Source organism: Ochotona princeps, chromosome 20, assembly GCF_030435755.1.
Source record: "Ochotona princeps isolate mOchPri1 chromosome 20, mOchPri1.hap1, whole genome shotgun sequence".
Classification (NCBI taxonomy): Eukaryota; Metazoa; Chordata; class Mammalia; order Lagomorpha; family Ochotonidae; genus Ochotona; species Ochotona princeps.
In genome coordinates, this window is record NC_080851.1 from 22696430 (window position 1) to 22716761 (window position 20332).

Genomic DNA, 20332 nt, shown 5'->3' on the forward strand with positions numbered 1-20332 from the left:
TTCCAGCAGGCCTTTTCTTCTCCATGAGACATCTCAAGTTCCTCTTATACCTCTCTGCCTTACTGAATCCATTCCATGCACCATTGCAAAAGCTCACCTGACATTCAGTTATAAACTCTCCTATAACATCTCTGTGATGAGTGTAGTTCCATTGCCCAACAGAATGTTGAGTTCTGGGGGGAAGAACATATTTGAGGTTCTTCTCAATCTCTGCCACATTCGCTTTAATATTTCCCCAATAAAAAATTTGTTGACTGAATGAATACATTATCATTTACAGTCCTTGTCTATACTGTTGAGAAAGTGTTTTTTTTTTCTGCTTACTGTTTTAAAAATTCTTTATCTGGTGGAGGATCAAGCCTGTAACTATAAAATAAAGTGAAAGTATGTCATTGTAAAAACTATAATATATATATTCTAACAAAGGAGGCAGGGAGGGAGGGTGGGAAATACCAATACGCTCCTGAATCTGAATACATGAAATACATGAAACATGTTCACCTTATAACTTGTAAAATTAAAACATTAAAAGAAACAAATGTATAGACTATAAGATTTCAACATTTTATTATATAAAACCACACTCTATAATAAAGAGCAAAGGCCCTAATAATTGTCAAATACTTTTTTACTCTCTCTCTATATATAAAATGACATTACTAATAAAAGTGAAATTGAGAGGTATGGTTTTCTTTGGGATACTTTTTGCATTTGAATATTCCAGAGACTTTGGTCAAGCCAGGAAGAATCGCAGCTGAAAAAATAACTATGGGAATATTTCACTATCTCATTTTACCTATTTCAGGGTCAGCATCTCCTGGCTTCGATCTCCACTTGTCTAAATTTCCAAGAAACAAAATTCATTAACTAATTATTAAACGTACACATGCCAATCCACTAAATATAATACATGGGAGAGTCAAATAGACATTTAGTTTTAAAATTAATACACTTTGGAGCCAACTTTAAATCAATATTTGTTGCAAAGGCAAGATCATTTGCTGTGTTCATGAAGAAACTTGAACATATCTCAACATTGTCCAAATGTCTGAGACATATGCTACCCATCAGACCCAAAGAAACGCACAAATGCATCTGTTTTTACTCAGAGTCCCCTTCTGCATGTACATGAGTGAGTGCAACTGAAAAGTCACTAGGAATAAAAAGATGGTTGTAACATACACACAACTAATCACTTAATCCTCCCTCTAGTGCCCCGGCTGTCAGGGCTGAGGATGATAACATTGAGGCCAAGGCGCTCTGTCTGTAGGAGCTGTCACGGCCGCCCGTGTCCCTGAGCTCTCTTGGTCAATACCAGAGGGATTACAGGGAGACAAAGTACAGAACTGGGTCGAGTATGGATCCAGTTTCCTTGTTTGTCAGTGAGTGCTGATGGATCCAGGAACACAGTGATGACACCAGCTGAGTTCTCCACAGGCAGACGCAGTGGAATTTTTTTTCCAAAGCAAAGTAAAAAGCATACGGGTCCAGAAAGAGCAATTCAGCCACTAGATGGTCAAAACAGCCGGGCTCAATTAACTCATACCTAACCAGGGAAATTCCCATGTGGCCAAGACCCAACATAAGAAAAAAAAGGGTGGCTGTTCAAACACCTGTGTGCCTGGCAAGCTGAAGTCCAATCCCTCCCAACACTGTTGGAGCCAGGACCATCCCATTGCTTTCCCAGGCCTCCCAGCACTCTGCAAGAGGAAGAGCCAGAGGACAAACATTCAGAGATGCAGGGAGGCTGAGGGAAGCAAATGCCCCTGGGATAATTCCTGCAGCATCCTCCCACCCTCAGCCCCCACTGGAGATGGTTTGCTAGGTGAGGAAGCAGAACCCACTGTTGGGAGGCACTGTGAAGAACTGCACAACCTTCTCTGCTTTGGCGAGGGAACGCTGGCGTAGGTGTGGCGCCAATTCCAACTCATCTTTCTTTAAAGGCCATTGTCTGAAACCCAAGTTCTTCTCTGCCATGTATTCCCGAAAACCTCAGCTCCATTCCAGCTGGCCTTCAGAGGGAATGGATTGGGTTGAGCAGCCAGTCTTCATAAGCATGAAGGCTGATAATGTCTAGAACAGTAAGAGGAGACAACCTTCCAAAGGAGGCTATGAGAGGCAGAGAGCCCAGCTCTCTTACCTACCAGCGCTGTGACTTGAGGTGCTTCACCTGGACCTCACTTGCTCACCTGACCTGGGGCAATCATCATATCCATCATTCCAGTCTTGTGCCAAAACTGCAAATGATTTATGTAAAAGGCACCTGGCACTATCTCTAGAACATGGCAGCCACTCAGGGTTATGTTATTAACACCCTCTTATTAAACAAGAGAATTTCCAGAACATGAAATGACTAGGGGTGGTTTGATGTTCACTAAAGCTGGGGTGGCCTTAGCTTCTGCCAGTACACATAGAGCCCCCAATCCCATAGCAAGAAATGTTCTATCAATGTTTTCACAGTGTGTGCTGATAAACAGGAGATTCCTACCGTGCTCCCCCTTAAGGACACAGTGTAGCTTCAGCAGGTGTTAGCCACAGTCCTTGGTGCCTCACCAGATAATTTAAAAAACAAAGATTAAAGTTTGGTGTTTCTTAGCCTACCATGGCATGTGCTTAGCACAGATTTTTCCAAAGGATTTTTTTCTCCACATGACTTAAGAGAAAAACAGGTGCTGAGAGGAATGAGTTCAGTATAAATCCAGCTTAGAGCAGGCACAGATAGATGGAGGGAAATTTCATCTAGGCATTAACAAAGTCAGGATTTATATTTCCCTGAAATTTGTCTCCTATCACACTGTTGGGTTTTTAATGTGATGGAAAATATCACATGCTAATTTTCTTCCTAAGCACACTGCATCTGTTCCAAACCTCTGAGAAACTATCCGGGCAGGAGGTGGTGAAAGCAGTGACCCAGGGTCAGCTCTTGTCCCTACAAGTCCTGGGAATAACACAACAGGTGTCCAGATTGGAGAGCCCACTCATGCCCCAGCTCAACCAAGGAACTTTGTAGACTGCCTGTCTCAGGAGGCTGAAGAACACTGCATCATGTGCAGGGAGATGGTGAGAAGCCAGCACTCAGAAACCGGAGGAGACAGAGAACCACATGGTCCTGGGTCTCGATTCCAAGTCAATCAGGGAGTTATTCCTGTTGTCCTATGTGATCAGATACCCAAACACCTCCCCGACTTCATCTTGACTACTCTCTCCCAGTTCTCACAACCCAGGACTCAGTGGCCTCTTTTAAATTCCTTCTAAGTGTAGGGGAGCTCCTACTTCAGGGTCTTTGCAGTTACTAATTCCTATGCTCAGAAACAGAGGATGGTTCTCCTCTTGTTCCAGGTCTTTGCCCAACTGTCAAGTTACTGAAAAAGAGTTTTCCTAACCACCACATGTCACATGTCTCAGAGCACCATCACAGCACCCTACCACAGCATCCCTGTCACCCTCATTCCCGCCTTGTATGCCCTCTCAGCACATAATCAGGAGATTAGGTCTGCTGAAGCAAAACAACCTGCCTAAAAGCCCACAACTGATAAATCTATCAACTCAGGTGGCGAGAGGGGAGAAAAACTGGTTCTGGCAAGAAAAGGAGGGAATACATGCATGCATCCTACTGGCTGAAGAGTATTCTGGAATCCCACCATGTCTTAGATACAGTGAAGACTTAGCATCTAACAAGCACTCTGCAAAATCACATCTCTTGCAGGCAGACAAACCACACTTCAGAATGGGCTCTCAGGAGGTACGGGTCTCCATTCATCATTGCCATGCAGTGGGGATATTGCAACTGCCGAGGTTTATCTAAAGAAGAATTATCGTTTTGGTTCACATCGCCCACCTGCAGGCAGAAAGCCCCTCATCCTAGATGGAGAAGAGTAAAGAGGCAGGAAATGAGTATTTATTGTACTAGGCGCTGTGCCAAGGGCTTTCAAGTACCTCAGTTCATTTTCATAACATCTCTGTGGCCACTTTACAGACGAGAAAACTAAGTCTCAAAGGGGTTAAGTGGACAGCTCAAAATCCCCCAAATCCCGTAGCTAATCAGTGACAAAGCCAGAACGCTGACTCAGGGCAGCCAGCTCCAAAGCTCATGCTCTTTTCATTGCACTAGGCTATTTTGATTATGAAAGAATAGGGAGAAATTTTCCTTTATGCTTATTTAAAGCTGCGATGTTTTAAAAATTTATATCCATTGTAATTTGAAAGGAAGAGAATCTGAGAGTGACAGTGAGAGAGGGTGTGCAACAATCTAGAATTCAGTGATTCACCCCCACCCCAAATGCCTGCCATCAGCTGGGCTGGGCCAAGCTGTAGCCAGGAGTCTAGGAACTCCATTCTGGTCTCCTACTGGAGTGGCAGGGGCCCAGGTCTTTGTGCTGTCATCTAGTGCCCCTCAGGTTATCCATTGGCAGCAACCTGGATGCAAATCAGAAGAACTAGAATTGTGGGTCCAGCCATTCTGATATGACATGTAGATGGCTCCAAAGGTGACCTATCCACTGTACCAAATACGCACCTCCACGTACAGTGCCACCTCCAGATACCTGCTCTGGGATTCTTAGCCAGCAGAGTGTCTTGCAGAAACGACTCCATCTGTCATTAGACTAAACATTCTGATTTGGCAACACAGACACCTACCTTGACTCTCGAAGGGAGATCCTTCAACTTCTCCCCAGGCCATTTTTAAACAGGCCATTCAAGTACAAACAGTGTACTTGCTTTACAAATGTAGCTTTGAAACCTAAGTTCTAAAACCACAGTGACTAACTGTCTCAATTTACGTGGGACCGCAGCAACATTGTTTTGGGGACACAGTGCTTCCAGTCTCCATGCAGAAGAAGTTCTGGACAAACTGGGGAATTTGGTCACCTACCTAGCAAGCGCACCTGCAGCTATGCCATCCTAAGCATCCCCTGCCTGTGAAGAAATTCCGAGGCCATCTTTGCGCTTGCATAACCTTAAACTGACTTTGGTCCAACCTTTGGGTCCAGCTCTATGATTAAAATGTCAGTTATGGAAATTCTATTAAAAGATAGGCATTGCTTCAGAAACATACACCAGCAGACCACAACCCTTCAGCCTTTCTGCAGATCATAATTTGGTGTTTGGTCTTTATGTAACAGTGAAGATATCAGAAGAGCAGAGTATTACTGAATTTTACTTAGTATTTATTTGTTAAGGTTTTTTTATTTATTTGAAAGGCAGGGTTAGGGAGACAGGAGGTGGAGAGAGAGAGATATCTTCCATCCACTGGTTCACTCTCCAGACAGATGTAATAGCTGTCACTGGGCCAGCAGAAGCCAGGATCCAGCAGCTTCTTCTAGGTCTCCCATGTGAGTGGTAGGGTCTGAAGCACTTGACCCACCTTCTGCTGCTTTCCCAAGGGCATTATCAGGGCACCAGATCAGAAGTAGCACAGGTAGAACTTGAACTGGAGCTCATATGGGATGACAGCATCAGATAGTAGCTTAACCTACTATGCCACAACACTGGCCCAAGGAATACCACTGTGTTTAATGAGGGCCTGAGGAATGAAGAGAAAATGGATCATGTAGTAAACTTATGAAATTTATTTTACATCGTAAGTACCAAGAAAATCTTTGTCTCTCTTGAGAAACTGTATTCTTCTCACTTTGTGAAAATTAGCATTGAATACATGATCCTCTCTTTTTCACTTCAACCAGCAGGAGACTCAGAAACAAATTTCTCATTCAATACTAAAAACGATTATAGGAGTTTCTTGCCTGCATATCTATATTTCAACGTCCTGCATTTCCAAAAATCTTGATTTTATGTAATGTAATAAAGTTAAAATATTGATAATAAGATGAGAAATGATAATTTCTACATTTCATTATAATTGCAAAAACCTAGGAGAGTGAATATTAATTGAGGGATTTCAAGTGCATAGAAAATCTACCAGCCAACAGAAAATTAATAGCTTATTATTAGAATAAAAATTGAAGACAAGATATAGCTGAACAAACAGCAATGATTCGTTTAAATTTTTCAATTTCTTCCAGCATTTGTCAACACTTTGTATGTGCTACCTAGGAAAGATGGAGTTTTGGCCGTCCTATGCCTACTTCATTCTTTCCCAAGATTTCAGCTAAGGAGGCGAAAAAGCCTTGGTTCTTGTTAACAAACAGGAGACAAAAAAAAAAATCAGCTGTAGGCCATCTGGCTTTATCTTCTCCAGTTATTTTAGCAGCGGCCTGGTGCCTGATAGGTTTGGAGTAGGATTTCAGCACCAGTGTTTGTTACCAGGATGACCTTTGCAGTATCATTGAGACCTTTTGAGTCCGTTTTGTCATTGGTAAATCAGGAATAATGATGTCTAGCTTTTATGAAGACTGTTTGAAATCATGCATAGGAAACATCTCCCCTACCTCTCCCTCTACCCAGCACAGTGCCTGGCAGGCCAAGAGACAAAAAAAACCCAAAAAACAAAAAACAAAAAAACGGTCTTAGCTGTTACTACAGAAAAGTTAATCCACAGACTGCAGAGTTCACACTGTCCTTGGCAGGGACTGGAGATTTTATCATAAACCTCTGGCACTGGAACCTAATATAACATTGGCCACTCTTGCTCATTTGTGAAAGGATACTACACAGACCCAGAGCAGGGGCCCTGCATTAAAGCAGTTATTATAGTGGGTCACTGGGGTTCTTTTTCCCAAGGCAACAATGAAACTGCATTAACAAGCATTCATGGGGCAGACCATAGGCAATGAACACTGGAACTTTACAAAAATAATAAACTCTTAAAGAGATGTACCGCTGCACAGGCCAGCCTAGGGGATTCTTGCTTTCTGCACAAGCTAAGCTGGCTGGGTTGGGGCCAACACTTTCAAGCAGATACATGCTAAGCATCACAGGCTGGTTCATCCTTGTGATATCTGGGATGGCATTCCAGCCATTGAGATGTTGCAGATACTGCTCAGATTTCCCTAGCTGGGGCCAGATTGTTTTGTTCTGGCCCCTCTGGACCCCTGTTTACCTCCTCCTTGTCTCCACTCAGCATGCTACTTCCATTGAATTGCCTATTCTGTGAGGTGCCCCAAACACACATTTCTCCAAATTTAAGCACCGGAAGGAACAGGATACACAGAACTGGTTACAAATTTAATTCCTTTGTATGGTTCACAGACTCAAAACCAACAGAAACAAGCAGATCCACAAGAAAGACCAAAGTGCCAAGACCTCTGACTCTCAAACTGGAAGCGTTAGATACTTCTGAAATGTCCCTTGGACTAGACTGGAAAGTCAGAAAAGACTGGGGCAAGTGGGATGGTGCCAGCAAAGAGGAGGGCAGAGCATGCCACAGGACACTAGATAGCAGAGTGTGGTTTGAACCTAGGCAGTGTAATGAGCATCAAGTCCTCAGCGTCAACTTTTCAGGTCATCTTAGCCTCCCGTATGAATCAAGAAGTCAAGAGGATTTTCATTGACAGAGAAGTGTAACACACTCAAGGTATACTATGACCTTTTGGGAATAACTGTAATGCATAAACTTGTTCATTTGTGAAAATGTTCTTTTTAAAAATTAGTTTGCCTCAATTTAAGATGATATGATGTTATGTATAACATGTTATGTTATGAATGTTATATGTTGTGTATAAACTAAAATTGAAGTGTAGGTGAGGTGGTCACAGAAGGTGGCTGGGAACTCGCATTTACTTTTAACATATTGGTTACTCATTACTATGTCAATTAATTCCATAATGATGTAAATTTTTGCTGATGGTATGTTGGAGCTTTCAATTGACTGGGATGATACTCTGCTGGCTCTGTCTTCAGACCAGAAAGGGTATACCTAAGAAGCCATTGAACTTGACTGGACAATAAGATGCTGGACTCTATGTTTGGTATACGCTTGCAATGGGGGAATCTCAACTGAACTTGAACTGTGGTTATGCAACAAGGTGGAGGAATCCACCATGGTGGGAGGGTTTGGGGAGGGGTGGGGAGAACCCAAGTACCTATGTAACTGTGTCACATAATACAATGTAATTAATGAAGTAAAAATAATAAATAATAAAATAAAAAAAATTATCAATGAACTTAGAATTTTTGAAAATATCTAGGCAGTTAAAAAGAAAAAAGGAAAGCTATAAATCTGCATTCTTTGATTACAAGAATTCCTCTGCATCTTATGTTTTTATTGACCATTTATTTCTATTTCTTCACTGTAAATTGCCTCTTTATAGATATACTCTTGTGCTATTGTGGTTATTTTTTCTTATAGACTTACAATAATCCCTTGCATATTGAAGATATTAATATTTTGCATGTTATATAGATCATACAAACTTTTCTCAGTTGTGCCCTTTGATTTTTAAATTCTGTTCCTAGAGTTTTGATGCATCAGTTCATATATATGCAGTTATTATAGCCAAAAAAATTTTTATGACTTCTGCTTTTGAGGTTATGCCTAAAAAGACCCTCTCAAGTGTCCAGATTATAAAATAATTAACTGAAGTTTCTTTTAGTGCTTTTTGAGGCATGATATTTTTCAATTATTTTTATTTTTCTGCTATTTGTTTTAGTATATGATTGAAGGCAAAACAGCTTAATCTTTCCAAGATAAAAATCATTCAAGTATCATTTACTGAATAAATCATGATTTTACATAAAAACTTCACATTCTAAAAACAGATATATCCATTCATTTAGAGTAATCTGTTCTATTTTCTTGTTTCATCTATCTTGACAGCTTCTATATGCTTAATGGAATACAATTTGAAGTTATAATTTAGCGTATGTAAGCAAAAGGTCCTCATCCAATTCCTTCCTAACATGTTTTCCTCTTCATATGCACCTGTTCTTCAAATAGAATTTAGAAGTCACAAAAAGAAATCCATCTGCATTTTCTTTGTAACCCCATCAAATGCATATGTTAATTGAGAATTTCCATCTTTACAATAAGTTTAGGATACTTGAGAGTAGAAATATCCAAGTAAATAGAAAAATAGTAAGAAATACAGGCACATGAGGGAAGAAAAGCATTCCTGTAGAATCCACTAGAAACAGAAACACAGATAACACTGAATTATTATGTTGCGACCTGCCTGTATTTAGATTACTCTTGGAAGCAGTGCAAAAAACTTTAAAGGAAAACTAATCTTATGCATGCCTTGATGAGGCGGGAGAGGTACCAGTGGCAAGAGATTGATAGGAAGTAGGAGGAGGTGTCCAGCAACAGTCTGGGGGCAAAAGGAGTGGAAAGATTGCAGAAATCGGGACCTGGTGCCTCTCCACGTGCTGAGGACGAGACACGGGAGGTGCTAATAATAACGCTGAAGTAGCAAGCTCACCTAACAGAGAGGGACTGCAGCTAGTAGCAGAAACAGGGAACTCAGGAGATAGTTTCCAACAGGCAAGGGAGATGACTAACACAGGTATGATCAGGCTGAGATGAAGCCAGGAATGATGGGAAAGAGTTTGCAGGTGTAGAGCTTCCTGAGGGTGAGGCGCGTGTCATGCAGAGGATGCTGACAAATCTCTGAGGCGTGGAACTGAACAAGTGGCAGAATTGAAAGGCTGCAAGAGCTGCAAAGATCCATAAAGTGTGCCTTAAGCAAGGTTCACAGGGGAGAAAGGAAACCAAGGTAGGTACAAAAAAGCAAATGCTGTGGCAGGTGGCTGTGATAATGAGAAAATACTGCAGAGTGCCATGGATCTCATGGCATTTTTGAGGTACCATTTTCCAAGCACCAGCAAGCGGTATCTTCTTACTTTGAGGGACTTTGTTATAAGGATTTGAAGAGAATTTGAAGAGAATAAGGATTATCAGTAATGAGTAGTGTTTATTGGGAAGCTGTGGTGTGCTATACTATGCTAAGCTCCTTGCAGATACTATCCATAATGGATCATTCCTGTCTTATAAATGTGAAAAATAATGCATTGAGAGTTTATACAACCTGTCAAAAGCCAGCCTACCAGGATGGAGTGGATTACGTATCCAAGTTCAGGTCTTTTTCCATTTAATTCCAACAGAAGCTAACAAGAATTAAAGAGGAATTTATATGGTTGGGGTTTATAGGTGATGAACCACTATAAAAGCCAACATGATGAGCTTTAGTAGGGTATAAAATTAGGAAGTTCAACATGGGCTAAGGGAATGCTTTTTACAATGGTTTCATTTCCCCCCTTATTTTTCATGTTGTCCCAAAACAAAAGAACAAAGGGTCAGTCCAAGTTCAAGGCAGGTAAATTTAGGGGGAAAAAATAAAGAAAATAAGCTTTGTCCCCCCAGCATGGGGTGCCTCTGTGGAATTCCATACCATGAAACATTGTGGAGTCAAATATCAGGACTGTAACTTTAAAAGACGTTTTGGTTGATTTAACGACCCACAACAATGCTGGCTGTTGGACTGGGCTAAGAAGACAGCAACCAAGCCACTACCTTTGGGCTTCACTGGATTTCCTCAGAGGCCAGAAGCAAAAAAGTTTCTTTTCTCTCCTGCCATTGCCATCTGCCACAGAATGCAAACATCCAGAGGCCCTGCAAGTCTCTGCCCTGTCCCCACCATGAAGTTTATGTCACTGACAAGCCCTCACAGCCAGGGAGCAAATCTCAGCCCCCCTCAGAAATAGCTGTTCCAGTCATGGAAGGGTTACCCATTCCAAATCCCTAGCCACAAAGTGAAAACAGAGCGGGGTCTTTGTTTATTGATTTGCCTAGGACCCTTGGACTGGCACAGGAAGAAAAAAACAACCCGACACAAAATAAATGTTCGATTTCTTTTATGTAAACAAGATTGAGACCAACTTGGCTGTACAAAGCAATTCTTTGCATGTAAAGCAAAAAACAGCTCCCCTGAGGAGAAAGGAGCCCAGCTCTACCCCGCTCTCCCTCCTCACTGCCATCCCCCCAGCCACTTCCATAACTGCTGGATTTTTCAGACACAGGGCCCTGGGAGGGAGTAGCTGCAGGCAGTGAGCCCCCACCCCTTCCCCTTCAGCTCACCACCCTATCCACAATGTTTTCTGATCAAGATAAAGAATATGGAATCTATGTTTAAAGTCAGTATTATTGCCATAAAAAGGAAAAAATTTTATCCAAATTTCTTGTGCTCTTATTTCTTTTTGTGGGGCTCTGATTGGTCCCAAACTGCTTTTATGTGGGATTAGAAATGAACCAACAGAGATCTACAAAAAATTTCAAATAGTTTTTTGTTGGCTCCTCAAATGGTAGATGGCAATTTTGAGGGACATCCTTTAAATAAGGGTCTCAAAAACTTAGCTTACTGTTGGGGGTCAAGGAAGTTCATTCTAAATCCTTGTCCAATCCTCATCAGGCTAAACTCTCGGTGACTTTAATTAAACATCTTCCAACTTGGATCACAGGACTCAGCTTCATTAGCCAGGGTATCTATGACACAGTAACATTTAAGGAAAGCAAGAATTTACCTGAACCTGCACTCCAGACTGAACACCAACACAAAGGAAGGTGCTCAGACCTCAGAACACCTCACTTCCTGTGGCTAAGGGGATGTCCTCATTTTCATACAGGTCCTACTTTAGCACGTTCAGAATGAAACCTGGATAAATGTCTCAGGAAAATCCGGTTCCCTTAGCTCCACTGATGTCAAGCCAACCTGGTATCAGGCACTTGTGGGAATGGATATTTGTGATACTCTGAAGACTCCAAGGGTTACAGAAACATTTGGGCTGACAGAAGTTACCACACCCATTGGGTGCTTACTGAAGGCACAAAAGGAGGGGGGAAAATGGATTCTTACATCTAATTCACTGATACTTTTCTCAGAATCAAAATGCTAGCACATAAGGGAGCATAAGGATGTCCACTGATTACCAACAAAATAATAGGATTACCAACAGAGGTAGGAGAAGGCTTTCCAGGCTTTAGTTAACAAACCCACAAAAACTCCTTCATGAGAACAACTAACTGGAGCACCCATTAGAACCAAACTGAAGTCAGGGTGGTGTCCACAGTCTTTCCTTTCTGACTTCCCATGGTTTCATCACATGGTAAAGAATGCCTCAAGAATGAAGTGGCCAACACAGGCAGGTTGGAAAGGGGCAGAGGCACATGCTTACCTAACTTTCTCCTTTTCCACTGGGGATAACAGTTAATGTGGGAAGGAGTAAACAGAAGGAGCAGATGTCCAAGTCTTATGGGTTCAAAGACAAAATTCAGATGCCCCATTCACTCAGTTTTCCCTGGAATGAACTCGTGACACCTCAATTCTCCTACCTAGCAATGGGGTTAACCTAATAAGCAAAAGAGCTGGTTGGTAGAAATGTGTGCTGTTTACTTATTTGTTTACCTATAGATAGAGTTTGCCTTCAAGTCTTTGAGATGGGATGACTACACATTCTCAAAGGCCAAGAAGATGTTCTTCATGTACGATATTATCTTGACTAAAATCAGAGGATGCACAAAACATGAACAAATTCATAGGAGCCAAAAAAGTTAAATTCTTCCTAGGTAGGTATCAATCACTTAGTTGCTGGACAACAGAGGCAGGTCAAAGGTAAGTACTTGACAGAAGAGATCAGAGTGCTGAGCTGGTGGGATGGAGACCATTGAGTGGGTCTGTGAGACTGCTGTTTTGTGAGAATGTGTCCCACTGCCTTCATACATGAACCCACATGTTTTGGGCCCCCACCTTGACATAGCCTCACTGGAATTTCCTAAGAAACAAAACGCTGTTACATGTAAATGCTCCTCTCTGCCTGAGTTAGGTCAAGATAGTGGTGCAGAATGATCATCACTTAGCTCTGTCAATGGGGAGTGTTCAAATTCTGCCCCTCTCTGAACAAACATGTACCTGCCACAGGGAATGGATAAGGGAAGTGGACAGCAGGTAAACTTCAACCCATGAGCTGACAAATACGAACAGTCATCTTTGAAAACAACAGTAACTTCTGGGCTGTGCTTTGTGGAGGCCAAGATTGGGCTTTGTTTAGTTACCTGGTTGTTATTGCCAGCAGGAAGCTTGTCATTTTGAGCTGCTGCTTTCTGTAAAAATAATAGGATGCCAAATTCTCTCCCACAAGACATTTCCTTATAGGTTATCAGAAGCACAAGTAGCATAAAAATGATCTTCAAGGGCTCGTCTCTGAGCCCTAGAAACCCAACAGATAAACCCCTCTCCATGCTCATTCATCGTAAGGAGTTGACCAATGTTTAAAAGTCTTGGATTTCCTAGTTCAGAACTGGATAGCCACTAACACTCATTGGCGAGCTTAGGATGTGTTTCACAAGAGGTTTTTTTGCATGACCTCACTGCTTCTTCATTGCACTCAACAGTAACAGGCACATTTGTGAGTAAGAAAGCTGAGATGCAGAGGCAAGGCCTCTTTTTTGCTTCCTCTCCTGCTCTTTCTTAGTCTATGGAAGGAGGTCCTCTGGAGAACAGTTTCAATGTTTGCAAAGACTTTGGAATCCCTTGCTTGCTTTACAGGTTTGGAGAATCACAAGCTGTGCATGTTCTGCTGCAATCATAACCATGACACTAATAAGAAGCATGGCTTGTTTGAGGAGTCCCTTGTGCCTGTGCTTGTCCCCTTGCAAAAAACTGACCACTTCGTTTCTCCCTATCTTATCTTGCTTAATGGAGCCATATTTTACTTTTCTCTGGCTCCTACCAAGATCCCCTTGAAACTCTCCCCAGTTAGATAAGCCCCGAAGGGTTCTTTCTTCTTGCCATTAGTCACAATTTCCTAATGCTGAGCCTGTGCCAGGAAGACAGAGGAAGCAACTCCAAAACAAATGATTAGCTTATGTGTGGGGCTTTGACAGAGTTTTGGTCACTTGCAAAAACAAACACCCAGTTGGCTCAGGGGCAGCTCTATGTCATTTTGTACCACTGAGAAAATTTCTCAGTAACAAGCTGCTTCAAAACAATCAGTCCTTTACTACTTCTGAGGGTAGAATCAAGCATACACCTGAAGCCAGTTTACTAGGTCTTGAAGCCTCTGGCTCACCTACAGACTCACCAATTTGTGGCACTGTACAGTGTTGAGTTCTGTTCTCTTAAGTATAGCCCAAATCCTTTAAAAGCTCCATGAGGACCAATCCTAATATACAGAAACTTACAAATGAAACATATTATCCTTGTCCTACTTCTTTAACAAACATTCTCTTCCCTGCAACACAAGGTCCAGAGCCAGAACACAAAACTGTGCTGAAAACTTAATGAAAATAGTTATCAAAGAGAGCAATTTTGAATTATTTAAGCACATTTTTCAAGTGGCTAGGATTTTGAATATACGTGAAAACACCATATTTTTATTAATGGCTTTCTTTTGATTGCTCTGATAATAAACACCTTATTTCTGTGTGCATTTGTACAACCAAGATTTCACAGAAACTGCATCACATACCTGAAAGACAACAGGGATATCAAAATAGCATGCTAAGACTCATTGAGGAATTGATTGTCCCATGAGATGATATATTGGATCAGGAAAGATGAGTTAGATTATACAACAGCATTAAACAACCCCAATATCTTGTTGGCCCAAATTAGCAAAGGTACTTACTCATGAAGCCATGATCCTCTGTAACACTGCCAGTCACCATACCAAGGTACGAAAGTTAACGTATGAGGTTTGCACAATTAAATGCTCCATCCTTAAAATGACACTTATCTCTTTCCTAATCAATTCATTGTCCAGAGCTAGGCATGGGTTCCCTGCATTGATAAGATTGGCAGGAGTAACCGCACTTTCAACTCAACTGAGGAAGATTCAAGAACACTGGATGAACAGCTCTGACACACATACACACACTTGTAGATAATCATGATAAATGTGCAAAGTGCTATAGTAGAGAAATGGAAAAAAAGAGGAAGTAATACATCAACAGACTGAATGATTTCCTATTGGAGGTATCATTTGAGTAATTTTCAAGGATAAATATATGCTATTTTAAAAGTAATTTTATTTTTTACAAAATGTGTTTACTTGAGAGGCAAACAGAGAGACAGAGGAATGCATCCACACACACATACACACAGAATGCTCCCACCCATTGGTTCACTTTGCAGATGGCTGCAAAGAAAAGGGCTGGGAAAGGGCTGAAGCCAGGAGCTGGAATGTAACCTAGGCAACTAATGTGGTGGCCAGTACTGATTACTTGTCTTCCTGGAGTCTGCATTGCTGGGAAGCTGGAGTCAGAAGCCCGAGCAGGGACTCAAAGCCAGGTACCTCTAACCACTAGGCTTGGTGTTCGTCGTCAAATGATGTTTTCTTTTTTCTTTTTAAAGAACTACTTTATTGGAAAGGCAGATTTACAGAGAGAAAGAGAGACAGAGAGATCTTCCATCCACTAGTTCACTTCCCAAGTGGCCAAAACAGCGGCACAAGAGCTAATTGGGAGCCAGGAACTTCTTCTGGGATTCCCAAATGGGCACAGGATCCCTAGGCTTTAGGCCATTCTCTGCTTATTTCCCAGACCACAAGCAGGGATCTGGATGGGAAGTGGAGCAGCTAAGACATGAACCAGCCCCAATATGGGATGCCAGTGCTCGGAGGTGGAGGAAAGTCAGTTGAGCCAACATGTCTGTCCCAGAAGATGCTTTCTTAATAAGAGCATTCTAAGAAAAAGAGCACTGAGGAGACAGGCAGCAGCAGGATACCTTCTGTGTGCAGGTAATGGAGGAAAAACCAGGGGCTGAAGTGCAAAGAAGCAGAGAAGCAGAGAAAAGATGGCCAGCCAGGGGCCAACTGCGAAAAGCATTCAGCTCTCTGAATTTACCCTATAGGCAACAGGAGGTGTCAGGGACTGTCCCATAGGGGAGTATCACACCAAAGAGGCTCAGGTTGACACGATTGTGGACTAGTGCACATGGTTGACAGCTGAGTCCTGTTCATAGTTACAGTATCTCCTAGAGAAACCAACATCAAGGCAGATGAAAACATCCGGGTACAGACATTCTACCATACATCACATTTGAAAAGTGAAACATGTGTAAGGAGTTTAGGAACAAAGAATTGGGGGACATCTCTTCCATCCAAATACCCTGGGAAAATTATTTCCAAAATTCCAGGTAGTGTCTATCCTCTCTAGTGTGAAATTTTCTTGCCTGTGGAAGCATTGGTAATTTAGAGGAAGCAGGATATATATACCTCAGTCAGAACTAATTTGTTGTTTAACCTGAGGAAATTTTGAAACTAAACTTTTAATAACAATTACAAGTAATCAATGCCAGTTTTCAAGTGACTAATCACATTGGAAGAGTTTCAGCAAATTTGGGTGGCCATCCATAGGAATTCTCATTAAGCTGAGTTTTTTTTTCCTTTTAATTTTTAATTAAATTGGCCTAAGACGGCAATCAAGGTTTCCATGTTGCTATGTAATGCATAGGGTGGTAAGTGAAGCAGGCTCCCACTAACTCCAAGAAAAGATCATTGAGAAGGCCGGAGGGAGAAATCTGAACGCTCATTGTCAGTGTTCCAAGAGATAAACAGAGCATTTTACGTCGTTCTGAGGCAATGGGAGCAGACTTCTAAAATAAATCATATTAATATGTGAATAAGACCAGCATTATTCTCCACTTTCAAAATTTAATAGACCTTTTGTTTCTGCCAAGCAGGAAGGTGACTGTGGAGTGTGCAGCTGGGGGGTGCATCACAAGCTGCCTCCCTGTGTACCCACTTTTTCAAGGTAGTCCCTCGGGGTTCAGGAGGCCCATCCACTTAGGGCTGGCTAGCTCAGACATTTCTTCCTAGCGTTGGAAAGGCAAGCGCTTCTGCTTTTGGTAATTTATATTTTAAAAAGCAACGGCTTTCCAATTTTTGTGCCCTAACCCATTTTAGGAAATAGCAAAAAGTTCATGGAAAAAGGAATTGAAAGATAAGTTCATTTGATGCAAAAAATATATATATATACATATATACACACATAACTTTTTTCAAAGTATGTATTTTACATGTGCTTTTGGAAAACCTTTTATATGCATGAATTTCTATTTTTTCTGTATCAAAATCAACGTCTCTTCATTTCACTTTTCACAAACTTCTTGAAGTATTCTCATACACCTTATCACTATGACACAAGTTTCATGACACAATGTCTGCCCTTACAACATATAACATAGTCTGGTAGTTTCTAGTGTATTCTACTACATTCATTTAAAAAAAAAAGTCTACTGGTATTCTTTTAAATGATTCATAACCCACTAATTGATTTTGACACACAGTTTGATAAATACTGTGATAGAGTATCTCTTCCCAAAATACGCATTTAAATCTATACTGAAAAAAGAGACCATAACATCAGTAATGCTTGACACTCTGCACAAGTATACGGCACCACTGAGACTCTGAGATAATGTATTCAAGATTGACTACCTCTCCTTTCACACTAAAGTTGAATGATCCCTAAGGGTTTCAACGCTGTAGAGCATCCATTTGGACCAAATTTTCATTAGCAGCACGTTCACCGATTTTAGCCTTTATCTTCTCAAATATACCCCTTCTCTTTTTGGAATTAACTTTAACCTACAACGTGGTTGATTTTTGCTGAATTTTTTTGTTTGCTTTGTAATGAAAATGTTCTGTATCTGTGCCATTTGGTGCTCACAGGCCACACGCAGCTCATGAGCTCTTGAGATATGACTACTGAAATCAAGAAAATTAATTTCTAATTTTATTTCATTTCTGTTGTTGAAAGTTAAATATCCATCTGTGGTCAGTAGTTTACACATTGAACAGTTTTCTGTGCTGGACAAAATCTTAAAACTTTCTCTATTTGTTCCATATTTCTTCTGTTGATGGGCACATTCGTGATAAGATGCCACCATGGTGGACATTAGGATTTGGGGAGTTATTAGAGGACTGAGTTGGGAACAAAGGCGTCATACAAGAGTTACCCAATGATGCAGCTCTGACATACTGGCAAGCATAGATGTCTGAGGGGAGGACGCATACTGAAAGCTGGAGAACACTGTAAGTGGAGCTTCAGTAGGATGGTAATGGCATGTTCCAGGAACAGGAAGCTTCTAGAATCTCAATGTCTGATGTGTCTAATCACATCAGAAATGTTCCTGCATTTTAGGAAGACACATTCATCACAGATACTTGCTTTGGAAAACAAGATAAAGTAACTGGTTAGAAGAAAGTCACATTGGAGCAGGGAAATCAGTGCCTGGACTGACAAAATTATCCCGTAAGAGATAACAAACTTCTGAGAGAATGGCAAGCTGTGGGTCACAGGCTAAGTCATACCAGAAGTGTCTATTTTACAAATGGTTTAAAAGGCACACAGCATGTCTACTCATTTACATTTTTTTAAGGCTTGATTTTGTACCACAAGCCAAGCACTGGATAATTGCATAAAGACAGCATGACTAACAGAGTTTAAAATATTCTATCTAACTCTTTCAAGGTGAAAGCTTCTTCCTTGTGTTCTAGAGTGGTGGCAGTGGACAAGGGGGAAAGTATACCAGAGAAATGATGGTGGTGAAATCCATGACTCAGGGACAGATGGTATAATGGGGTTCGGTTCCAAGGGATTCAGTGAAGTCACTGTCCTTAGTGTCTGTCTCAGGAAACACATGGGAAGGCAGTTCCATGAACTGGAAAAAGCATGAGAAGACGACAGATCGAGAGACGTCAAGAGGTTAGATGGGTTCTGTGTGAGGCACACATCACACGCCCAGTCTGGAGGAGAGAGGCACGTGCCTGGGCATGTAGGTTTGGGGCTGCATAGGTAGAGTTGTGGACCACAAGGACAAGAGATTAGAGGTCACGAACAGACCTGGACCCTAGAGAAAACACCTATTAAACAGAAGGAGAAAAGGAAAGCAGCAAAGGATTTAACACAAAAGAGGAACCTATGATATCTTGGAAACAACAGGAACACACATACATACACACACACACAAGGTCAAAAGCTGTCCTCAGGCTCAGACAGGGAGAGAGAGACTGGGAGGAGTTGATGGGACACATCTGAATGTCATTGTTGACATTTGGTGATAAAATCCAAGGACTGAACAGGAGAACCAGCTGTGACAGCAAATGAACAGTCATCCTTTGAAACCTTCAGCCACAGAGGAAAACCAAGGAACAATGAACTGGTGGCTGGAAAGAGAAGTAACGGTAGGGGAGTCTTACTACAGACAGAGGTCCATTAACCCCAGGTGAAGACATCTCCAAGACTCGGGACTATGTATTCATTGCTCTGATGTCTTTGTTTGCTTCCTTCAGCACATTCATCTCAGCCAAGGCCTGAAATTGGATAGTTCTAGAACCCAGCTTGAAAATCTTCTTACTTTATAGAAGAAACCAAAAATCTAAGTGTATAAAAAGATCTTCATACCAAAGTTTTAAAGGTGAGAAAAGCTGTAATAAAATTAGAAAAGGTGAGAGGGCCCGGCTTGGTGGCCTACCAGCTAAAGTCCTCACCTTGAACTTGCTGGAATCCCATACAGGCAGCCTGTTCATGTTCTAGCTGCTCCACTTCCCATCCAGCTCCCTGCTGGTGGCCTGGGAAAGCAGTCGAGGACGGCCCAAAGCCTTGGGACCCTGCACCCACGTGGGAGACCTGGAGGAAGTTCCTAGCTCCTGGCTTCGGATCGGTGCAGTGTCACCTGTTATGGTAACTTGGGGAGTGAATCAGTGGATGGAAGATCTTCCTCTCTGCCTCTCCTCCTCTCTGTATATCTGACTTTGTAATAAAATAAATAAATCTTAAAAAAAAAAAAAAAAAAGAAAGAAAGAAAAAGTGAGGAATGTTTCCAAGCAGAGTACTTCTCTCTCCTAGGAAGCTTTACCTCTAGACTCAACTGGAAGCAACCCATGTCCCAAAACACAGGACAGGCTTCCTCCTCAGCTGTTGTCTTTGGACCATCCATTTAATATTCAACTGCAGGTAACTTGCCCTGTGAGACAGTGGAACAGAAATTAAAAATGTCCTGATTTGGATCTGTGTCCTGGGTTTAAAGCAGCAGTTCCCAACTGGGGATCTCTTGTGCTTCCAGGGGACACTTGGCAGTGTCTGGAGGTAATTTTGCTGGGTGGTGCAATTGGCATGTAGCAGACACGGGTCGAGAAGGCTGCTAAAGAGCCTATGACAGTCTGCATGACTGATGAGCTTCGACAAAGAATTGTCTAGCACAAACTGCACAGTAATATTTGATACGCTCTGTGTGGCCTGCTCCTTTGGGAAAGGTGTCACACACTAATTCAAACTATGTCATTTTTCCTGATGAGGATAAGTAACATGCACAGATATAGGCACTTTCGGTTGTCTACTCAAGATTCATTTCCACACTTCCCTTGGTCCAACAAATTCACTATTGATTTAGGTGACCAACTATGTCAGCCACAAAGGATAATTAATCCATGTCACTGT